At 48.1% G+C, this 21,528-nt stretch overlaps 1 protein-coding gene across 3 annotated transcripts in view; it reads left to right on the forward strand.

Annotated features, from left to right (window-relative positions):
- Window positions 1-21,528, forward strand: part of LOC145536931 (pseudouridine-5'-phosphatase-like) — a 292,667-nt gene that overhangs the window by 116,755 nt on the left and 154,384 nt on the right. The gene's annotated exons all lie outside the window — the stretch shown is intronic.

Consider the following 21,528-nt stretch of genomic DNA (forward strand, 5'->3'; position numbering starts at 1 on the left):
ATATGGCGTCATCTCATGCAGTTTTGCTGTGTCAGCCAGGAGACGGTCTTTATCAAACTATGGTGTCTTTATAAAAAATTGTTGTTGTTGTTTAGTCACTAAGTCGTGTCTGACCCTTTTGAGACCCTGTGAACTGTGGCCTGCCAGATTCCCCTGTCCATGGGATTCTCCAGGCAAGAACACTGGGGTGGATTGCTATTTCCTTCTCCAGGGGATCGTCCCAACCCAGGGATGGAACCCAGATCTCCTGCATTACAGATGAGTTCTTCACTGCTGAGCCACTGGGGGAAAGACCCTGATGCTTGAGAAGATTGAGGGCAGGAGAAGAAGGGTACGACAGAAGCTGAGACGGTTGGATGGCATCACCGGCTCGATGGACATGAGTTTGAGCAACTCCGGGAGCTGGTGATGGACAGGGAGGCCTGGGGTGCTGCAGTCCATGGGGTCGCAGAGACTTGGACATGACGGAGTGACTCAATAGAACTCAGCCACTGGGGAAGCCCATACTCCATCTCTAGTTACTATAAAATATTAGCTATATTCCCCATGTTGTACAATACATCCTTGTAGCTTGTTATTTTATCCACAGCAGTTGGCATCACCTGTGATGGCCGTCTTGGTGAAGACTTTGCAATTGGTGGACTTTTTAGTCAAATATCCAGGGGCAGCCCCAGGAGGAGGTTGAAGCCAGGACCTTGGTGCAGTGTGCGGGATACAATGCCAGATTCCAGTCCAGAAACGGGAGGGCTGTCCTGACCGGGGTGGGGTGTGTGAGTGTGTGTGTGTGTGTGTGTGTGATGGTCCTAACACAAGCACAGCTCCTCAGTGCTGACACACGTGTATATCTTCCCAAGGCGTGGTGCAGGGTGGGCTAACCTGTCTGACGAGCTTGGGACAGGGGAGGGCAGACAGCATTCACGACCAGCCAGGGCTAGAGAAGACGCTTGGAGCACAAGGAGGAAATGTCCCCGTGGGTGTCGCAGTCAGGGAGAGCTCACTGGAGGAGGCGGGCTTCAGCTAGTTGTACAGGGTGAGTCATACCTGGGGAGGCCACTTGGAGCCTGGGGGCTGGAGGACCAAGTGTTCAAGGCACAGATGTGAGGAAATACGCTGTAAATACGTAATATTTCTTTTGTTTGCGGGGAGGGAGGTCTGTGTACTGGAGTGCCAGGGGTCAAATTTGAACAGCTAGTAGGTGACCTTAAACCTTCTGGCTTAAAACATTTGGGTTCTCTCCTACCTGTTTTATGACCTTCTGTCTTTTAACTGTGGCCTTGGGAAAATTGGTTCTTTCGTTTGAAAAAAAAAAGAAAAGAAAACTGGTCTGTTAATATTTAATTTAGAGGGCTCTTGTGAAATGTAAGTAGGAAACATATATAAAATATTCATTACATTCCTTCGTACCTCAGAGATGCCTAAACTATGGGTTTCCTTTCATCCCAACCAAGAATAGCCTCCAGGTTTCAGCAGGAGAGTTCTGTGACGAAGGTGGTGTTTAAGAACTGTTTTTTTTTTTTTTCCCCTGCCTAGAAGAAAACAACAAAGGTGAAATTGAATTAGAAGTAAATTGAGAATAGAAAAAAAAAGTCCATAGAAATGAGAAGTAGCTCTGACTTTAGGCAATTTAAAAACGAGTGCATTTTTTAAAAATCTCATGATTGCACTAAACTTGGAGTGATTCGCAGTGCAGAAGCTCGACAGACACTTAATTATCTTCAGCAGGTGATCACGGTTCCCGTGGTCTACTGGTGAGCCATGTGGAAGTCACCGACCCCTGATAGGACGTGGTGGGAAGGGCACCTCAGCTCTCAAGTTTCATCCGCTTAAAACTCATAACTCCAGTTTAATATCCAGAAAGGCACCGCAGAGACTCAGATGGAGGGACATTCTAAGAGATACCTAACTGCCAAGATCACGAAAAGTGAGGAGACGCTGAGAAACCGTCACAGTACAAAGGAGACTAAGGCATAAAAACGAAATACAGTATGGTGTCCTCGAACAGAAAAATATCATCGTACAACCTGGGAAAATCCTGAGAAAGCCTGAAATACAGTGAGCAGTGATGTCTCAACGTCACTCTCCTGGTTTTGACCAGCCTTTCGTGCTTAAATGAGATGTTAATGTTAGCCGAAATGGGCGAAGACTATATGGGAAGTCTCCATGCTCTCTGCGTTTCTTTTTAAAATATGCATTTATTTATTTGGCTGGGTCTTAGTTGCTGCATGTGGGATCAGTTCTCTAGCCAGGGTTTGAACCTGGGCCCCCATGCATTGGGAACACGGAGTCTGAGCCCCTGGACCGCGGGGGAAGTCTGTTCGTGTTCTGTTTAGAACTCTTCCACCAATCTAAAATCATTGTGAACCAAAACACTCATCTAAAAAAATACAAGCCAAGGAGAAAAGTGTTCAGGAAAGAAAAATTGTTCCTCATTCAGTGTGGACTCTACAAATGAGTGTCCTGCCGGGTAAACCACTCTGCCTGAGATTCTAAACTCTCAACAGTAGACATTCCCACGCCCACACCCAACAGAGCAAGAGACGAGGCCACCGGAATAAAACCCCGGTCTAGCAGTACTGTCCTCAGAGGACTCCAGCCACACCTCTTGTATGCGAGAGTCACTTGGAGTGAAATTAACCGCCCACTTTTCTGTTTTGAGATGTAGCCACTCGCACAGGGAATCCACGCACTTCTCAGTAAGTCCTGTTCCTGGGAGGCTCAGTGGTAAATAATCTGCCTGCCAGTGCAGGAGGTACAGGAGATGCAGGAGATGCAGGTTCAGTCCCTGGGTGGGGAAGATCCCCTGGAGGAGGGAATGGCAACCCACTCCATTATTCTTGCCTGGAGAATCCCGGGGACAGAGGAGCCTGGTGGGCTACAGTCCATGGGGTCACAAAGAGTCGGAAATGGCTGAGCAACTAAGGACGCACACCCAGTAAGTTACTCAAGCTTCAGACCTTTCCTTGTCTAGTAGATCAAGAGCCACTGGAATGTCTTGCATTTTTAGTGAGTGTTTTTGTTGTTTTTTAATATTTATTTACTGATTTGGCTGCAGCAGGTCTTAGTTGGAGCATACAGAATCTTCGTGGTGGCCCATGGACTAGCTGTGGTGCCCGTGGGCTCAGTAGTTGCTTTGAGGCCTGTGGGATCTTAGCTCTTCGACCAGAGGTCAAACCTGCATCCTCTGCGTTGCTTGCAAGGGAGATTCTTAACCACTGAACCACCAGGAAAGTTCCAGTGAGCGTTAACACAGGACGTGTGACTGAATCCAGGTAGGACTCCCCCTCTTCCTGGGGAAAGGTCAGGCTTTCAGTTCAGTTGCTCAGTCGTGTCCGACTCTTTGTGACCTCATGGACTGCAGCACGCCAGGGCTCCCGGTCCTTCACCATCTCCCGGAGCTTGCTTAAGTTCATGTCCATCGAGTCGGTGTTGCCATCCAACCACCTCATCCTCTGTTGCCCCCTTCTCCTCCCACCTTCAATCTTTCCCAGCATCAGTGTCTTTTCCAATGAGTCAGTTCCCCGCATCAGGTGGTCAAAGGACTGGAGTTTCAGCTTCAGCATCAGTCCTTCCAGTGAATACTCAGGACTGATTTCCTTTAGGATGGACTGGTTGGATCTCCTTGCAGACCAAGGGACTCTCAAGAGTCTCCTCCAACACCACAGTTCAAAAGCATCAATTCTCTGGTGCTCAGCTTTCTTTATAGTCCCACTCACACATCCATACGTGACTACTGGAAAAACCGTAGCTTTGACTTTTGGTTCTATTAACATTCAGGCCTTCCCCTGATCATACGAGGCCCACCCACATTAGGGAGGGCAATTAGCTTTATTCAGTCCACTTGTTTAATGTCAGTCTTGTCCAAAAACAGCCTCCCAGAAACACTGAGAATAATGCTTGACCAGTAAGCATGGCAAGGCATGGGAAGTCACTTTCATGACTAGGCTGTAACACCGGGTCTCCATCCTGTAGCAGACTGTCTGTACTGGAAGAAAGTGGCCATGCTGGAGACATGGCAGGAGCCTGTAAGGCATCGTTTGCAGGCAGACAGGTTGGAGCAGTTCAGTTCAGTCAGTTCAGTTGCTCAGTCGTGTCTGACTCTTTGCGACCCCATGGACTGCAGCACGCCAGGCCTCGCTGTCCATCACCAACTCCTGGAGCTTGCTCAAACTTATATCCATCGAGTCAGTGATGCCATCCAACCATCTCATCCTCTGTTGTCCCCTTCTCCTCCTACCTTCAATCTTTCCCAGAATCGAGGTCTTTTCCAATGAGTCGGTTCTTCCTTTCAGGTGGCCAAAGTATTGGAGCTTCAGCTTCAGCCCCAGTCCTTCCAATGAATCTTCAAGACTGATTTCCTTTAGGATGGACTGGTTGGATCTCCTTGCTGTCCAAGGAGTCTTCTCCAACACCACAGTTCCAAAGCATCAGTTCTCTGGCACTCAGCTTTCTTTATGGTCCAACTCTCACATCCATGCATGTGAAAAACCATCGCTTTGCCTATGTAGCAGAGCACCGTCTTTACCATTTCCTTTTATTCTAGAGGCAGTAACCATCCATAGGTGGGTGCTAGTCTCTCCAACCTCTTCGGATCAGATAGGATCAGCCCAACTGGGTCCCGGGCAACGGTGGTCGGTGGTAAAAAGGATGGGGGTGGGTCCCTGAAGAGCCGTGGGGGTAAGACACCGTGAGGAAGATGCTGGGGCACAGAACTGAGACCCAGACTTCCCCAGGGGCCGCTCTGGGTTCAGGACGCGTTGGGCTCCACGTCACCGCTGAATCAGCTTTGTCAACAGAAACAAGTACAGACGCGCCCCCATGTTCGGTGTTTCAACTTTATGTTGCGGGGGGCAGGAAGCCATATGTATTCAGCAGACACCGCAGTTCAGAGTTTGAACGTTGGTCTTTCCCTGGGCGAGCGATGGGAAGCCCTCCTCCTTCCTGAAGGGGAGCAGCGGCCGCCCCCCGTCAGCCTGTGAACGACCCAAACACTTATGACCATTCTGCTTCTCGCTTTTGACAGGGAACAGACTGAAGGGACAACGTGGGTGATTAAACAGTTAATCCCACCAGGGGATTTTAAGCGGAAAAAGTACGGGAGACCTCTGTACGTTAGTATTCACTCAAGAAAGTAGGTTTGCTTAAACACAAACCAGGCAGGCTTGCTTAGCAACAAAACCATGCACTGGAAGCACACGGAACTGCCCCCAAACAATAAAACAGTGATGACAGGAGACCCACATCCTGCCCAGTGAGCTCAGTCAGTTAAAGATCTCTAGGACATGGCTTCTGCACACAGAAAAAAAACCCAGTAATTTGGGGACTAGCCTGACCATGCAGGGATAAGAAAACTCCCCTGTCCAACTTGGAGGAGAAGCTGATGACGGAAGCACAATGTCCACTCGAGACACAAAGGTCTTCTCCCTGCTCCTCACTTTTCCGTTGATTATAAAACTGCAGCCCCCACTAAGTAATCAGGGCACGGCACCCCTCACCGTCCCACTTGTAAGCCTCACAAGTGTCTTATTCTAATAAATCATGTCTTACCCACCACTTTGGGCTTCCCGCATAGCTCAGTCTGTAAGGCATCTGCCTGTAATGTGGGAGACCTAGCTTCAATCCCGGGGCGGGAAGATTCCCCGGGAGAAGGGAATGGCAACCCACTCCAGTATTCTTGCCTGGAGAATCCCGTGGACAGAGGAGCCTGGTGGGCTACAGTCCACGGGGTTGCAAAGACACAGCTTAGCACTGTCTTTTTTTTTTTTTTATCTACCACTTTGCTCTTTCTGAATTCTTCTCTCTGCTGAGACAGAAAGCACTACAATTCTGGAGCTCTTCAGGGCCCCAAACGACCCCAAAGTGTTTCACTTTTGGTGCAGTATTCAGGAAATGACATGAGGCATTCAGCACTTTCTTAGCAACAGGTTCCGTGTTGGATGACTCTGCCCAACCGTTGGCCAACACGTGTGTTCTGAGCACGTGTGGGGTAGGCGGGCTAATCTATGCTGTTTGCCAACACGTGTGTTCTGAGCACGTGTGGGGTAGGCGGGCTAATCCATGCTGTTTGCGATGTGAGATGTATTCAAAGCCTTTTCTACCTACAGTACTTTCAATTTGTGATGGCTGGTAAGGACGATACTCCCCTGCAAGTCGACAAAGGTCTAAAAGCTTTCAGGAGACAGTATCAGGAACCCAGAATGGATAAGCCCACACCTCCCAAACCACCAGATCGAAGGAAGTGAACGTGGACTTCTTGCTTCTTCATTGTTACCCCCCATCTCTGTTCACTTTAAACGATGTAGGCGTGGCCTTAGGTCATCAACCCTGAATGGCAGGGAATGGATGTGTTTACGTGTTTTACTGAGGGAGAAGGAAACATGCCTGTCTTCCTCCAGCGTTGGTGTGGGGGCTGCTCTGTGAAGTCTTGAGGACGTGGTATCCTTTAAGGGGGGCTGTTGAAAGGCAATTTCTCTTTACGGCCTAAGCACCGGCTTCACACTCTTGAGTCTGAGGTTTTGTGAGTAGAGATAGCACCTACCCACTAAATATCTCTGCTTGTAATAAAAACACGGTCTTCCAAAATGTCAAGGTTTTATTCCTTTCCTCTCTGGCCGAATGTCTAACATTTGGGGTGAAGGTTGCTACTTGCTCAACACTTTAAACCTGTTTTTACAGTTTTTTCTTGTCTTCCTTTCTTAAATTTTTTTAAAAATTTTATTTATTTGGCTGCACCGGGTCTTAGCTGTGGCATGTGGGATCTTTAGTTGCAGCATGTACAATCAGGTTCCCTGACCAGGGATTGAACCCAGGCTCCTCTGCTCTGGGAGCTTGGAGTCTTAGCCACCGAACCCCCAGGGAAGTCCTTTCCTCAACACCTTACATTTAGATGTTGGGTTAGAATTCTTATTCAATTCCTGGTCAGTGAACGACAATCACAAAAACCCAAATCACCAAAATCTGGGATAATAAGGGAAACGGTTTTGCCTCTGAACCGAAAGTAGGTTTTTGAGTCACAGCTCCCTGCATGAAAAGACTTTCTGCCAAGATGAAAGAAACCTTTAAAATATTTCCGATATTGAAGTAAGTGCTAAGATGTTAATTGGCAAAGGAAAAGATGTTCTATTATTCTATTAAATGTTTTAGAAGTCCTGGTGATTAAGACTGTCTCAAGATGCGTAGGTGGCAGTGGAATGTGGAAATGTATAAGAAAGTCTTAAAATGTATGTTCATAAAAAGGCCCCCGTCGTCCCCAGCATATGTGAAAAGTGTAGGAATTTGATTGATAGTATGTGTTGTTGTTGTTGAGTCCCTCGGTCATCCCCGACTCTTTGCGACCCCGTGAACCGCAGCACACCAGGCCTCCCTGTCCATCACCAACTCCCGGAGTTTGCTCAAACTCATGTCCATCGAGTTGGTGATGCCATCCAACCATCTCATCCTCTGTCATCCCCTTCTCCTCCCAACTTCAGTCTTTCCCAGCATCAGAGTCTTTTCCAATGAGTCAGCTCTTCGCATCAGGTGGCCAAAGTATTGGAGTTTCAGCTTCAACATCAGTCCTTCCACTGAATATTCAGGACTGATTTCCTTTAGGGTGGACTGGTTGGATCTCCTTGCAGTCCAAGTTTCTCTCAAGAGTCTTCTCCAGCACCACAGTTCAAAAGCATTATTTCAGAGATTAAAAAAGAGGCTGAGTGTTACAGACTCACAATTATTTCATCTCCATGTTTTCAGACCTCTTCACCAGAATGGCCTTTATGAATTCAGTGAACACCACCATATAACAGGAAAAGCTAATTCAGTGTCAATGATGCAATCGATAGGAATGATGTTATACAAATCTTCTTTGTCTGTTGGAAAGATCTTTGTGGGATTCCTTCTATGACAGCTATCTAGAACTCTTGAGTTGTTTTTTTTTTTTTTTTTTTCATAGAATAGCATCTCCGAGTTGTAACAACACGCGTGTCTTTTAGGCACTGGAAAATTCATATGAGAATGAATGATTCTTTTTTTCTAATGCTGTGGCTTTTGTGACATCTCTAAGGAAACCTCTCACAGATAGTAGCACTTTCTCCTCCCCGCCCCTACCACGGTAGCAAGACTGTCTGTAAGGATAAAAATCTCTCTCCTCTCCATGGAAGAGAAATTGCATTTTCTCCACTTCCTTAAATATAAAGATATCAGCAGGTCACTTAAAACGAGGGACGCTACTCAGAGATAAAAAGTCATGGTTCAAATAAATCAAAAGAATGGAAGAGTTGAGAACGAGTTTGCAAAAAGATAATTTTAAGCCTATATTGTAATTGGTCTGCCGGAGACCATTATCCATTATCTGCTTTTTTTAAGTTCTTACCGATTTTCTGGGACATCATGGATAACTGGGCTTAGGAATTTGCAAGTAAAATGTGACATTTGCATAAAGGTTCTGTGTTCACCCTTTGTACCTCTCAGCTTTGGTGGGGTCGGTATGCAAGAAAAAAAAAAAAATCGCTTCATGAAGGTCGTTCTTAAGTTGACATAATTCATGGGACCCTTGACCTGAAAAGGTCCCTCCCCTTGGTGAGGTTGAATCCCACGTCTGGTCCTTTCAGCAGAACAAATGCTCGACTCTGCAGAAATGAAAGGATGAACCTTACTTAGCAAGCACAATGGATGGGATGTGAATTTCCAAGAAGGTGGCAGAGAAAAACCTGTGCATGCCAACTTGGATGGTCAGAACCTGTGGAAAGTCCTGCCTCTGCTGTGTCATCCCCAGGGAAAGGTCCTCTGGGCAAGAACCATCCATCACGGCTCAGACACTTGTTTGTCACAAAGCTGAGTTTGTACCAAGTCGCCATGTGGGCCTTTGGCACTCGGCTTTGAGAAATTTTTCCACAGGGCGCGCACAGGAGCACATGCACACACAGCTTATTAATAAACACGTATTTAAGAAGTTGCTTGCAGAGAGTGTTCACAGAATTAATTTTCACTAATCGAAGAGCTTTTTTGCATGAAGCTGCATGAGTTAAAATATCTGTAAGCTCACATTTAAACAAGAAATAAATTTTTTTTAAATAGCCGGGGAGATTTTAAACCTTTGCAGCTGATAAGGAAAGGAGCGTGGAACAAAATGATGTATCTTGTTTATCTCAGGCCCAGTGTTCCGGGCAGTGCAGGCGGGGGTCTGGCCACCGTTGGAATGGTCTGGCCCAACTTCCGACCCCCCTCCCCCCCAGCTGAGCGTCTCTGCACGGCGAGATTTCCCACACACGAGAGCTGGCCTCCCTTCAATCTTGTGATGAACGTCGGCTTTCTCGGTAGCAATTAGGAACAGAAAGAGAAATAGCAAGCGCCCTGGGTTTTGTTAGCTCCCTACACTTTCATCCCAGGGTGGGTAACAAACCTACCTAATTATTCCCTTACCGGTAGACATTTCTGCTTTTACATATAACCCAGGCTCAAGCCGTCACGTCCTTAGCGTTTCTCTCTCCTCTTTCTCGGGAGCAGGCTTTTCAGGACAGTGGTCCCTGCTGGCTTTTTACGTTTCCTTTTCTTGGATGGTGTCACCGACCCGATGGATGTGAGTTTTGAGTACACTCTGGGAGTTGGTGGCGGACAGGGAAGCCTGGCATGCTGCAGTCTGCGGGGTCGCAGAGAGTCAGACAGCAAGTGACTGAACAACAACAATATCGATTACTGTGCTTCTGGCTGGCTCCTCTGTAATTTCAGTGCTCGGGTTTCTCATTGGGGTGGCTTCTTTTCTTCTGGAGCACAGGCTCTTGGCCATGTGGGTTTTAATAGTTGCGACGCACAGGCTTAGTTGCTCCGGGGCATGCGGGATCTCCCAGGACCCGGGATCGAACCCATGTCCGCTGCATTGCAAGGCTGGTTTCTTAACCGCTGGGCCAGCAGGGAAACCCTCTCTCCATTTCCTGACCCCCACCCCACGCCCTCGCCGTTCCCTCCCAGGCCCGTGAGGGGCCTTGGGGCTATATCTCAGGGCTTTGTTCTTCTAAGGGTTTCTCAGCAACCTGGCCGCTTCCGCAGGGCCCGCCAGTCTCCTGTCTCATCCTTCCTTACTGGCAGGGCCTTCTACCTGCATTGGGGAGGTCCCTCCTCCTTTGCAGACCTTCACGTGTTCAGAGATGAGCAGGTCTTTGACCCGGGTTCTCCCCTCCTCTCCTCTGGGGCTTCTGCCCAAGCCATCCGAGCTCCAGGGGGAAGGCAGCCGGGGATGACTGTCAGGAAAGGGTCACAAGGTGTTTGCTGCAGACGCTCGACTCACCTGATGCTCTATAGGATCCCGAGGAGGAGGGCCTCATACCAGGATTCCCCTTGGACACAGATGGGCTGTTCAGTCGCTCAGTCGTGTCTGACTCTTTGCGACCCCATGAACCGCAGCACGCCAGGCCTCCCTGTCCATCTCCAACTCCCGGAGCTTGCTCAAACTCATGTCCATTGAGTCGGTGATGGCATCCAACCATCTCATCCTCTGTTGTCCCCATCTCCTCCTGCCCTCAATCTTTCCCAGCATCAGGGTCTTTTCAAATGAGTCAGCTCTTTGCATCAGGTGGCCAAAGTGTTGGAGCTTCAGCTTCAGCATCAGTGCTTCCAATGAATACTCAGGACTGATTTCCTTGAGGATGGACTGGTTGGTTGGATCTCTTGCTGTCCAAAGGACTCTCAGAAGTCTTCTCCAGCAGCACAATTCAAAAGCATGAATTCTTCAGCATTCAGTCTTCTTTGTGGTCCAAAAATACATAATTTTTTTTACAAAAGTTATAAAAAAAAAACAAAAATAAGGTAGCTTTTCCTATTGTGTCATCCTACCGCCCAGAGCATGGTAATTTTAGTTCATTTTAGAGGCAGTGTAAAGGATCATTTGGAGAAGGCAATGGCACCCCACTCCAGTACTCTTGCCTGGAAAATCCCATGGACGGAGGAGCCTGGTAGGCTACAGTCCATGGGGTCGCTAAGAGTCGGACACGACTGAGTGACTTCACTTTCACTTTTCCCTTTCATGCACTGAAGAAGGAAATGGCAACCCACTCCAGTATTCTTGCCTGGAGAATCCCAGGGACGGTGGAGCCTGGTGGGCTGCCGTCTATGGGGTTGCACAGAGTTGGACACGACTGAAGCGACTTAGCAGCAGCAGCAGCAGCAGCAAAGGATCATTTTCTTAGTATCCATAGGTGTCCATGGCTAAAACCATTTGTTGGAAAAAAATGGTGCCAGTTACTTTTTTTTTTTTTTTAAAGGATGATTTTAGAGATGTTGGTGGACAGTTTTACCAGACTTGTCCTAGTTCTAGCCGAGCCAAAGGGGAGACTGCCCCACGATGTCCAGGCTAGTAGTAAAACGTGGGAGGAAGGCCACGTATGGGCATCTTGCATTTTCAATAACTGTAGACGAGCGAACAGGATGGTGTTAATTAAACCGAATTAGTGCCGGCTGCCTCCCATTTTTCCCTTTCAAAGTCTCTGTGTTGCATTCTGGTTTTGTGGAATTAGAATCATTTTTTTTTTTTTTTTAAATAAAGGAGAACAGAGCCTTCAAAGAAAAGATGACACTTTTCAGACCTGTAATTTAAGCTCTGCCGTTGCCATTTAAGCGTGCCCATCATTCTGGCTCCCTTTGTGTTTCGGATTGTGTGTTTATTCAGTGGTATTTTTAGACACGCTAATTCCATCGCAGGCTCCTGTTCTGAGTGTGAGCAGAAGGCTGGGGGCAGGTGCAGGCAGAGGACCAGTTTGAAGGATGTGTCTGGCAAGGCTGTGTACCTTCTGCATCTCGGAAGGGAGCACCGTGTCGGAAAGGAGCTTGGCGGTCAGCAGTGGAATCTACCTAAGCAAGCAGGATGCAGTCTTCTGTCTCCTTCACCCTCCTCATTCTGCCGTACACACCTGTTACTCAGAGATCAAACCCTGTTCAAGAGCCACACCGCTGCTTGGGGCTCTGGGATTTACCCAGCACTCAGACTGCCATGCACAGAGGAGCCTGGCAGGCTACGGTCCATGGGGTCGCAAGAGTCGGACACGACTTAGTGACTAAACCACCACCACTGCCAGACTTTGATGAAGAGAAGAACAAAATCAGAAATGTAATCCTTGGCTTCTGCCAGATCGACATACGAGATAAAGAGAAACAGCAAAAAGAGAGGTGAGAAAAATGCGAAAAATGCACCACCTGGCTACCAGGCTATTGACAGCCAAGTCTTTGGCTCATGTTATTTAGCTAATGAATCGAGAGGGCTCAGGGGCTTCCCAGGCCCGCCTGCCAATGCAGGAGACACGAGTTCCATCCCTGGGTTGGAAAGATCCCCTGGAGAAGGGAATGGCAACCCATTCCAGTATTCTTGCCTGGAGAATCCCATGGACAGAGGAGCCTGGTGGGCTGCAGTCTGTGGGGTCACAAAGAGTCGGACACGACCGAAGTGACTTAGCAGGCACGCATACTAGAGGACTGACTCAGTGTCTCCTTGTGAAAGGGATCACTTAATCATCACATTGTAGGCAGAAATGTCTCCCTTTTTAAAATAATTTTTTAAAAATATTCATTTGGCCGTGCCAGGTCTTAGTTGCGGCATATGGTATCTAGTTCCGTGACCAGGGATCGAACCCAGACCCTCTGCACCGGGAGCTGGGAGTCTTACCCAACAGACCCCAAGGCAAGTCCCAGAAACGTCTCACTTAAAAGCAGTGTAGAGGGGACATGGAAATAGAAAGTAAAAGAGATTTTTTTTTTTCACTCTGTGTTTGTTCATTTTGTTTTTCTAAGACATGTGGTGCATCATATTTCTACCTGAAGATCATAATATTTACCAACAGGTTTCAGTCTCAAACACAGCAGAGCACCTCTTTCCTGGAACGCTCTGGCATCTGAGAACTGCGTCATCCGGATCGTAGTCACGGGGGCAGATGGTTCTCATACCCGAGCGCTGACAGAGAAGAACAGATCTATTAGAGCTCGTTCGATAGGTGTAGTTTATATCTAAATTACACATTTTAAAGGAAAACGCAATTAGCTCTGAAAAGCCAGAATTGCAGACTGTAGTCTTTCCTCTCCCCGGGCTTTTTTGTTTTCCTTTTTCTTTTTTGGTCTGCACCATTGTAGGTTGTTTTTGCATTTGTTACAACACGGCTTGTCTTATGCTTTGTTTTGTTTTTTTTTTTTTTGGCCACAGGGCATGTGGGAGTTTAGCTCCCTGACCAGGAATCGAACCCACACCCCCCTGCTCTGGAAGGTGAAATCTTAACCCCTGAACCACCAGGGCAGTCCTTCTTGTCTCCCCATTTTAATCCTTCTATGCACCTACCTTCACCCCTTCCAGCTCTTTCTACTGGTACCTGGCATTCACTCAATAAATAGGCCAGGCTCCTCCGCCCATGGGATTTCCCAGGCAAGGATACTGGAGTGGGTTGCCATTCCCTTCTCCAGGGTAATCTTCCCGACCCCAGGAATCAAACCCGGGTCTCCTGCATTGCTGGCAGACTCTTTACCATCTGAGCCACCAGGGAAGCCCAGTAGACACGATACATACAAAAAACATCAAATATGTGAGCAGGAGGTGAGTTCCAAGGAGGACAGATCCACGGTGGGGGGAGGGGGTGAACATAAAGTGTCAAGGTTTTGGGTGAAATTTTTCACAGGGTGTCCGGGAGGAACCCTTAGCTGGAGAATTCATTGGCAGGAGGCTGACAAGGGTGATGCTTCCCTGGTGGCTCAGACAGTAAGGAATCTGCCTGCAATGCGGGAGACCGGGGTTCGATCCCTGGGTCCGATCCCTGGGTCGGGAAGATCCCCTGGAGAAGGCATGGCAACCCACTCCAGTATTCTTGCCTGGAGAGTCCCATGGACAGAGGAGCCTGGAGGGTAGAGTCCATGGGGTCACAGAGAGTCAGTAAAGATGACTGAGAGGCTAGACACTTTGACTTGACGGACGGGTGGAAGCAGGTCCCGTGGTTGTTGGGGTGTGAGAACAGGTCTGGCCGGAGCAGGTCCAAGGGGTGTACAGAGATGGGGTGAGTCTGGGGCCTGTGGAACAGGACAGGGTGGCTGAAGCCCACAAGGGGCACGTGGTTTCAGAGACGAGCATCCCACAAGTCACCAGGGACCAGAGGCTTGCCCAGCCCCCGAGCGGCAGTGTGAGGCTGAGCGGATGTAAGCTCCCCCAGCACTCCGCACCACCCCCGCCCCCGAGGGAGAGTGGTTGGTGCCCGTGCGTTGGTAAGAAGACGTTCCATTCTGGAGGGGTGGGCAGACGCAGGGCCTGGGGTGGGGTGGGAATGTGTGTATGTCCTCCTCTGCGTCCATCTCTTGTTTCTCAGGGCAGAAAAAAGATCAGGGATGCGCACGGGACCAGAACTGCAAGGAGCCACTCGCAGGCTCCCCCCGGGGAGACTGGGGGGGAAAAAAAAAAGCAAAGATGCAGAGAGCAAGGGGAGACCCGCTCGCCCGCCTGGGGGAAGCCTCGGCTGGAATGTGGGAGCTGCCTTTCCTCGAAACCCCGCAGCACCATCTGGGTTTGCATGTTCTGATCCCATTCGCCTTGGAGGAATCATCACAGGAGGTGGGGGTCAGCGGCTGGAAGGTTCTGCTTGGGTATGGCGATAGTGAACTGTGAGATTCCAGACAAAGACGCCGGGAAAACAGGAGGACATGGGCCGGGGTGGGATGTATGAAATTTATTTTATGAAGGCGAGGCACCGTGGATGAGTGATAGATGATCAGCCATAGGAGGCCGTGGCTGATGTGTGCAGGGTAAGACCATTAGGGTCGGGGCGAGGGTGGGGAATGGTGGGGACCCACTCAGAACCCCAGAGTTGGTGTGAAGACATTTGAGACTCAAAAGATGCAGACAGAAGCCTCCGTTTTTCATGAAAGTTCTCTCTTTACTATTTTTTTAATTTCGTTTTATTTATTTTTTTAAGATTTTTTTGACGTGGGCCATTTTTAACGTCTGCAATTGAATTTGTTACAAGATCGCCTCTGTTGCTTATGTTTCGGGATTTTGGTCACCAGGCACATGGGATCTTAGACCTCCCGGCCAGGGATCAGACCCCCGTCCCCTGCCTTGGAAGGCAAAGTCTTCGCCATTGGCCCACCGAGGGAAGTGTCAAGTCTTCCCTTTTAAATTTTTCAACGGGGTTTCAAAGTTTTTGTTTTTGTCTTCTAATCCTGTTGCCAAATTCACGATGAACCAAACAGGTGGCAAGGCAACACGACGTAGGACAAGACTCCTTTCCCTTCCGAATTCGAATGAGAAGTGAACCCTCGCGTTAAGGTTTTCTTCTGCAAGGAGAAGAGGAAGCCGATTTTTTCTGAAGGTCGTGATGGCTCAGATAGACGGTGACTTCCACCGGGAGGCCACACTGCCTGCAGCTGGCGCATGGCGGGACCCAAATATCCACTGAATTGGAGGGAATGGCATTTGGTTTAGGGGGACAAATGGTCATGTCACTGGGAGGACCATGGCTTTTCCTGAAAATTAAGGGGTTACAATATGTAGTCTAGCAGTCTTTGATTTTTTTTTTTTTTTAACTTGAAAAAATGTTTATTTCCTTTTGGCTGTGGTGTGGGTCTTCATTGTTGCATGCAGGCTTTCTTGAGTTATGGCGAACAGGGGCTACTTCCTAGTTGGGGTACACGGACTTCTCATTGGGATAGCTTCTCTTGTTGTGGCTCCCGGGTTCTAGAGCTCAGGCTCAGTAGTTGTGATACACGGGTTTAGGTTCCCCAAAGCCTGTGGGATCTTCCCAGACCAGGAATCGAACCTGTGTCTCCTGCATTACAACGGAGATTCTTAACCGCTGGACCACCAGGCAAGCCCTGTGAATGCACTTTTAACTACTAACTGAAATCATTATAAAGCCATGGCACGTTGACCTTTGAAGCCACACCGTGTCAGTTGTGAGGGGAACGCAAATTATAAGTCAGAATCCACAGCTTGATGTATCTTATACCATCTCTATTTTTAGAGAATTTTTTTCTGTGATTTCCCTTGTTTTTTTTTTTTTTTGTGCTATTTGTTTACTAACAGCGTTTTCAAACTTGCTAATTTGTTAGCACAGTGTAGGACGTTTTTAATTTAAAATCAAAGTTGAAGTGCTGTAAATAAAATGTAAGGAGAAAAAAAAAACTGGCATTTTTATCTCTTGCACGTTTTTAAGGTATTTTAACGCACGTTTTCCATAAACATAGAAAGAACAAAATGTTAAGGTTTTTGTGTGTGTGTGTGGATCCTGAAGCTTTTTCCTTTCATTTTTCCTGAAGAAACTGCATAGACACAGAAATAATACTTTGATTAATTGCGATCTTGTTTTATAAATGTTTTTCAGTTACCAGTGAATGAAAGCAATCGATAATATTAACATGAACACATACGTTAAAGCTTCTTGAAAGTAGACAAGCTTTTGAGTAAAAGATGTCAGAATCAAATCAGAATACTGGCTGCATCATGGAACAAAGTTATGGGTTTGCAGGGTTGGTTCAGCAGCCCCCACATGGAGACATTGGGCCAAGTTTTGTCTGTTTTACTGTTCTGCCATCTTTATCATGTGGCTCTTGGCCTTATGGCCACAAGATGGCTGCTGCACTTCCAGGCATCACATACACATTCCAAGAAGCAAGAAAGGGGTAAAGTGTAAAGAGCTGGGAGAAATATGCTGAGTCTGATCCTCTCGGTACATAGTAAGATGGAGAATCTACCCGTTATTATTTTTGTGTGTTTTTTAAAAAATCTCCTTATATACATTGGTTCTTATGACTATTACTTTCATTCTGGGGATGTGTGAGAAGAAGGGAATAAAAAAAAGGTGGCGTGAACGGTCTAGGGAAGCAGGACACTGAATATACCGCGGTGAGGCTCACCACCACTTACACAAACTTGTTTCCTCCTCTTTTTTTTTTTTTTAAATATTTACTTATTTAGCTGCACCCGGCCTTAGTCGTGGCTTGCGGGATCTAGTTCCCTAACCATGGAGTGAAGCTAGGCCACCTGTGCTGGGAGTGCAGAGTCTCGGCCACTGGACCACTGGGGAAGTCCCGGCGTTTGTTGACCCGGTTGTCCACAATTATTGTGTGTGTGCATACATGTGTAAGCCAAGAAACTGCATGACACCTTGATGACTGGATAGAAATGTGCCAACATGGGGGTGGCGGTTAGTTTTCCTCGTCAACTGAACTGGATCCTGCAGTACCCAGAGATTTGCCCGAACGTGCTTTCTGGGTGAATGGATAAAGAAGCTGTGGTACGTGTATACAATGGAATAGTACTCAGCCATAAACAGGAACACATTTGAGTCAGTCCTAATGAGGTCGACGACCCTAGAGCCGGTTATATGGAGTGAATTAAGTCAGAAAGAGAAAGACAGATATCGGACATTAGCACATATATATGGAATCTAGAAAGATGCTACTGATGAACCTATTTGTAGGGCTTTAATGGAGACACAGACGTAGAGAACAGACTTGTGGACACAGTGAGAGAAGGAGAGGGTGGGGGGAATTGACAGTAGCATTGAAACATAAAGGCTACCATGTGTAAAACAGATAGCCAGTGGGAATTTGCTGTGTGACACAGGGAACTCCAACCTGGGGCTCTGTGACAACCTAGAGGGCTGGGATGGCGCGGGAGGTGGGAGGGGGGTTCAAGAGGAAGGGGACACATGTATACCTATGGCTGATTCATGTTGATGTTTGGCAGAAACCAACACAATTCTGTAAAACAATTATCCTCCAATGAAAAATAAATTAAAAATAAATAGATACATAAAATCAGTTATACAATGACAATTGACTTTACTTCTCCAGAGAAGTCATATATAAATGCTATATCCAACATGCACTGATGCACAATATTTGGTGGTGGTAGAGGGAGAATCCAATGGGCTGCATTTTTGTTTTGCTTCTGACTTGTGAATATGAAGTATTTTTAGTCACTTTCACAGCTCAGTTCAGTTCAGTTGCTCAGTTATGTCTGACCCTTTGTGACCCCATGGACTGCAGCCCACCAGGCCTCCCTGTCCATCACCAACTCCCAGAGTTTACTCAAACTCATGTCCATCGAGTCGGTGATGCCATCCAACCATCTCATCCTCTGTTGTCCCCTTCTCCTCCCACCTTCAGTCTTTCTCAGTATCAGGGTCTTTTCCAGTGAGTCAGCTCTTCGCATCAGGTGGCCAAAGGATTGGAGCTTCAGCTTCAGCATCAGTCCTTTCAATGAATATTCAGGACTGATCTCCTTTAGGATGGACTGGTTGGATCTCCTTGCAGTCCAAGGGACTCTCAAGAGTCTTCTCCGACACTACAGTTCAACAGCATCAATTCTTCGGCGCTCAGCTTTCTTTATGGCCCAACTCTCACATCCATACATGACCACTGGAAAAACCATAGCTCTGACTAGACAGACCTTTGTCAGCAAAGTAGTGTCTCTGCTTTTTAATTTGCTGTCTAGATTGGTCATAGCTTTTCTTCCAAGGAGCAGGTGTCTTTTAATTTCATGGCTGCAGTCATCATCTGCAGTGATTTTGGAGCCCCCCAAAATAAAATCTCTCACTGTTTCCACTGTTTCCCCATCTATTTGCCATGAAGTGAGGGGACCGGATGCCATGAACTTAGTTTTCTGAATGTCGAGCTTTAAGCCAACTTTTTCACTCTCCTCTTTCACTTTCACCAAGAGGCTCTTTAGTTCTTTGCTTTCTGCGCTAAGGGTGGCGTCATCTGCGTATCTGAGCTAACAAAGTCCAAGTCCTTGGGGAGGAGAAACATCCTCCCGTAGAGTCCTCATGCTCTCTCTTCCCCTTCTTCTGGTGGCCGCCGTCTCTTAAACAAGAAGTCCTCTCTGGAAAGTATGCTTCAACGTCCGTGTCCTCCTGATCACCAAGCCGAACCTACCTTCCAAGGCAGCCTTCTGAAAAGCAGCCTCTGAAAATGTGCTGTTTAATATCTCATGCTACTTCCATTTCCTTAATGTAAATCGACTCAGAAACAAACGGGGATGCAGTGACTGAGGGTTCGTTTTGGAGGAGAATGACTTGCTCCAGGCGTCTTCAAGAGACGGGAGGGCTTTCCAGAGAACAGTGCAGTCCGGGTGCCCTCTGTCCGTGAGTCCTGGAGCACACCGGGAGGCCTGCTCTCCGCAAAATGATCACACATGGTTCTGGTCCCAAGTCGTTTCCGTCTGTTCTCAGGAAATGAAGCATTGTTTCACAAATCTTACTCTAACGAGGGCTGGGGCAGATTAACTTTGCAGGTCCCGAGGACAGAAACGTCACTGACTGAGAGCTGAGGCCTTGTGAGCTCTGGTCATAAAATGTATAAACTAAACTGAGTTAGAACAGTTTCTCTGGGGACATCCCTGGCAGTCCAGTGGCTAGGACTTTGCGCTCTCACTGCTGGGAGCCCAGGTTCAATCCCTGGTGGGGGAACTAAGATCCTATAAGCTTCACGTGAGGATGCTCAGTCGTGTCCAACTCTTCGCAACCCCCATGGACTGTAGCCCCACCAGGCTTCTCTGTCCATGGGATTCTCCAGGCAAGAATACTGGGGTGGGTTGCCATTTCCTCCTCCAGGGGATCTTCCCAACCCAAGGATCAAACCAGGATCTCCTGCACTGCAGGTGGATTCTTTACCAGCTGAGCCACCAGGGAAGCCCTTTCTCTAAAAGACTGCTGTTGTTGTTCAGTCACTCAGTCATGTCCGATTCTTTGTGACCCCATGGACCACAGCACGCCAGGCCTCCCTGTCCATCACCAACTCCCGGAGCTTGCTCAAACTCATGTCCATTGAGTCGGTGATGCCATCCAACCATCTCATCCTCTGTCGTCCCCTTCTCCTGCCTTCAATCTTTCCCAGCATCAGGGTCTTTTCCAATGGGTCAGTTCTTAGCATCAGGTGGCCAAAGTATTGGAGTTTTAGCTTCAGTATCAGCCCTTCTAATGAATATTCAGGACTGATTTCCTTTAGGATGGACTGGTTGGATCTCCTTGCAGTCCAAGGGACTCTCAAGAGTCTTCTCCAGTACCTCCTCTGAGACATAATTTTTTTTTTTATTTCCCCTACCCTTGCAACAGGGCATTTTAATAGTTGTTTCTGACTATAGTTATGCTCTGTCACTGATAATCTGGGAACAAGATTCTCAGTGTTCTGGAAAAATTGGTAAAAATTAATGCCTGGGTGAACTGAAGTGGAGAAGTAAGAAACGAATGAACTTGCATAATTTTTTTTAAAACACTGTCTTTCCTGGGGACATCCACCTGGTTTTTCTGGATTAAGTGATGCCCATACCCCCATTCATAATGTTGGAGTCCTAACTCCCAGGACCTCTTAATGGGATTGCATTTGGAGACGAGGTCTTTAAAGAAGGGGTTAAGGTAAAAGAAGGTCACTAAGGTGGACTCTGACCCCCACAGGCCTGGGGTCCTTATAAGAAGAGGGTGTCAGGACTCAGACCCACACACAGAGGGCTGACCACGTGAGGATTCAGGGAACAGACGGCCTTCGACACGCCCAGGAGAGAGGTCTCGGGAGGAACCAGGCCAGCCCACGCCTGGCTCTCTGACTCCAGCCTCCAGGACCGGAAGGATGAATGTCTGTGGTTTAAGCTCCCCCACCATCTGTGGTCCTCGTGACAGTGTTAGCGGAGGCACGCTGACGGAAACCGCCCGCCCTGGCAAGATAGCATAGTAACCATTTGCGCGAGTTGCTTTACGACACGAAGTCCTGGTAAGGAACATGGGACTAAAGCCACCACCCACCGGAAGAGTTCGGGAAAGGCCAAAGGGAGACACCGTGGGTCCTTCCACCTCCCAGAATCCTCTTCGCTGGCATCCATCTTGCCTAAGTGATGCTCGCGCCACCAGGAAGGACCCTGAGTCAGAAGGATAAGGCGGACACTTAGCCCTAAAACCCGAGACTGCCGGCCCCGAGGCAGAGCCGTTCTCCTGGGTTCCCACACCCTCCTGCTCTCCACCCGGGCGCCCCTTCCCGATAAAGTCTCTTGCTTTGTCAGCTCGTGAGTCTCCTTGGACAGTTCACTTCCCGGGTGTTAGATGAGAGCCCACTCTTGGACCTTGGAAGTGCCCCCACTTCCTGCCACAATTGCAGCTGTCGGTGACTAAATCACCCGGCTTCCCCAGTTCTCTGAAAACCCACCTCTTCTCACCAGTCAGTGTTAAGGACATGTCCTTGAAACCGACATGAGTAATCCAGCCTGAATTGAATTACAGCTTGTGCTTTCTCCGCCCTCAGCTTCACAGAAGGGTTTGTATGTTTTTGCCTTGGAGTGCGGCTTCCTCCCTAAGGGCTTCCCTGGTGGCTCAGACGCTAAAGAATCCGCCTGCAATGCTGGAGACCGGGGTTCGATCCCTGGGCGGGGAAGATCCCCTGGAGAAGGGAGAGGCTACCCACACCAGTATCCTTGCCTGGAGAATCCCATGGACAGAGGAGCCTGATGGGCTACAGTCCATGGGGTCACAGAGAGTCGGACGCGACTGAGTGACTAACAAACTCTTCTCTCTATGAGTTAAATCCTCTCATTCCCTATGACCCCTCTTC

Source organism: Giraffa tippelskirchi, chromosome X (assembly GCF_054371585.1).
Source record: "Giraffa tippelskirchi isolate mGirTip1 chromosome X, T2T-mGirTip1v1.2.pri, whole genome shotgun sequence".
NCBI lineage: Eukaryota > Metazoa > Chordata > Mammalia > Artiodactyla > Giraffidae > Giraffa > Giraffa tippelskirchi.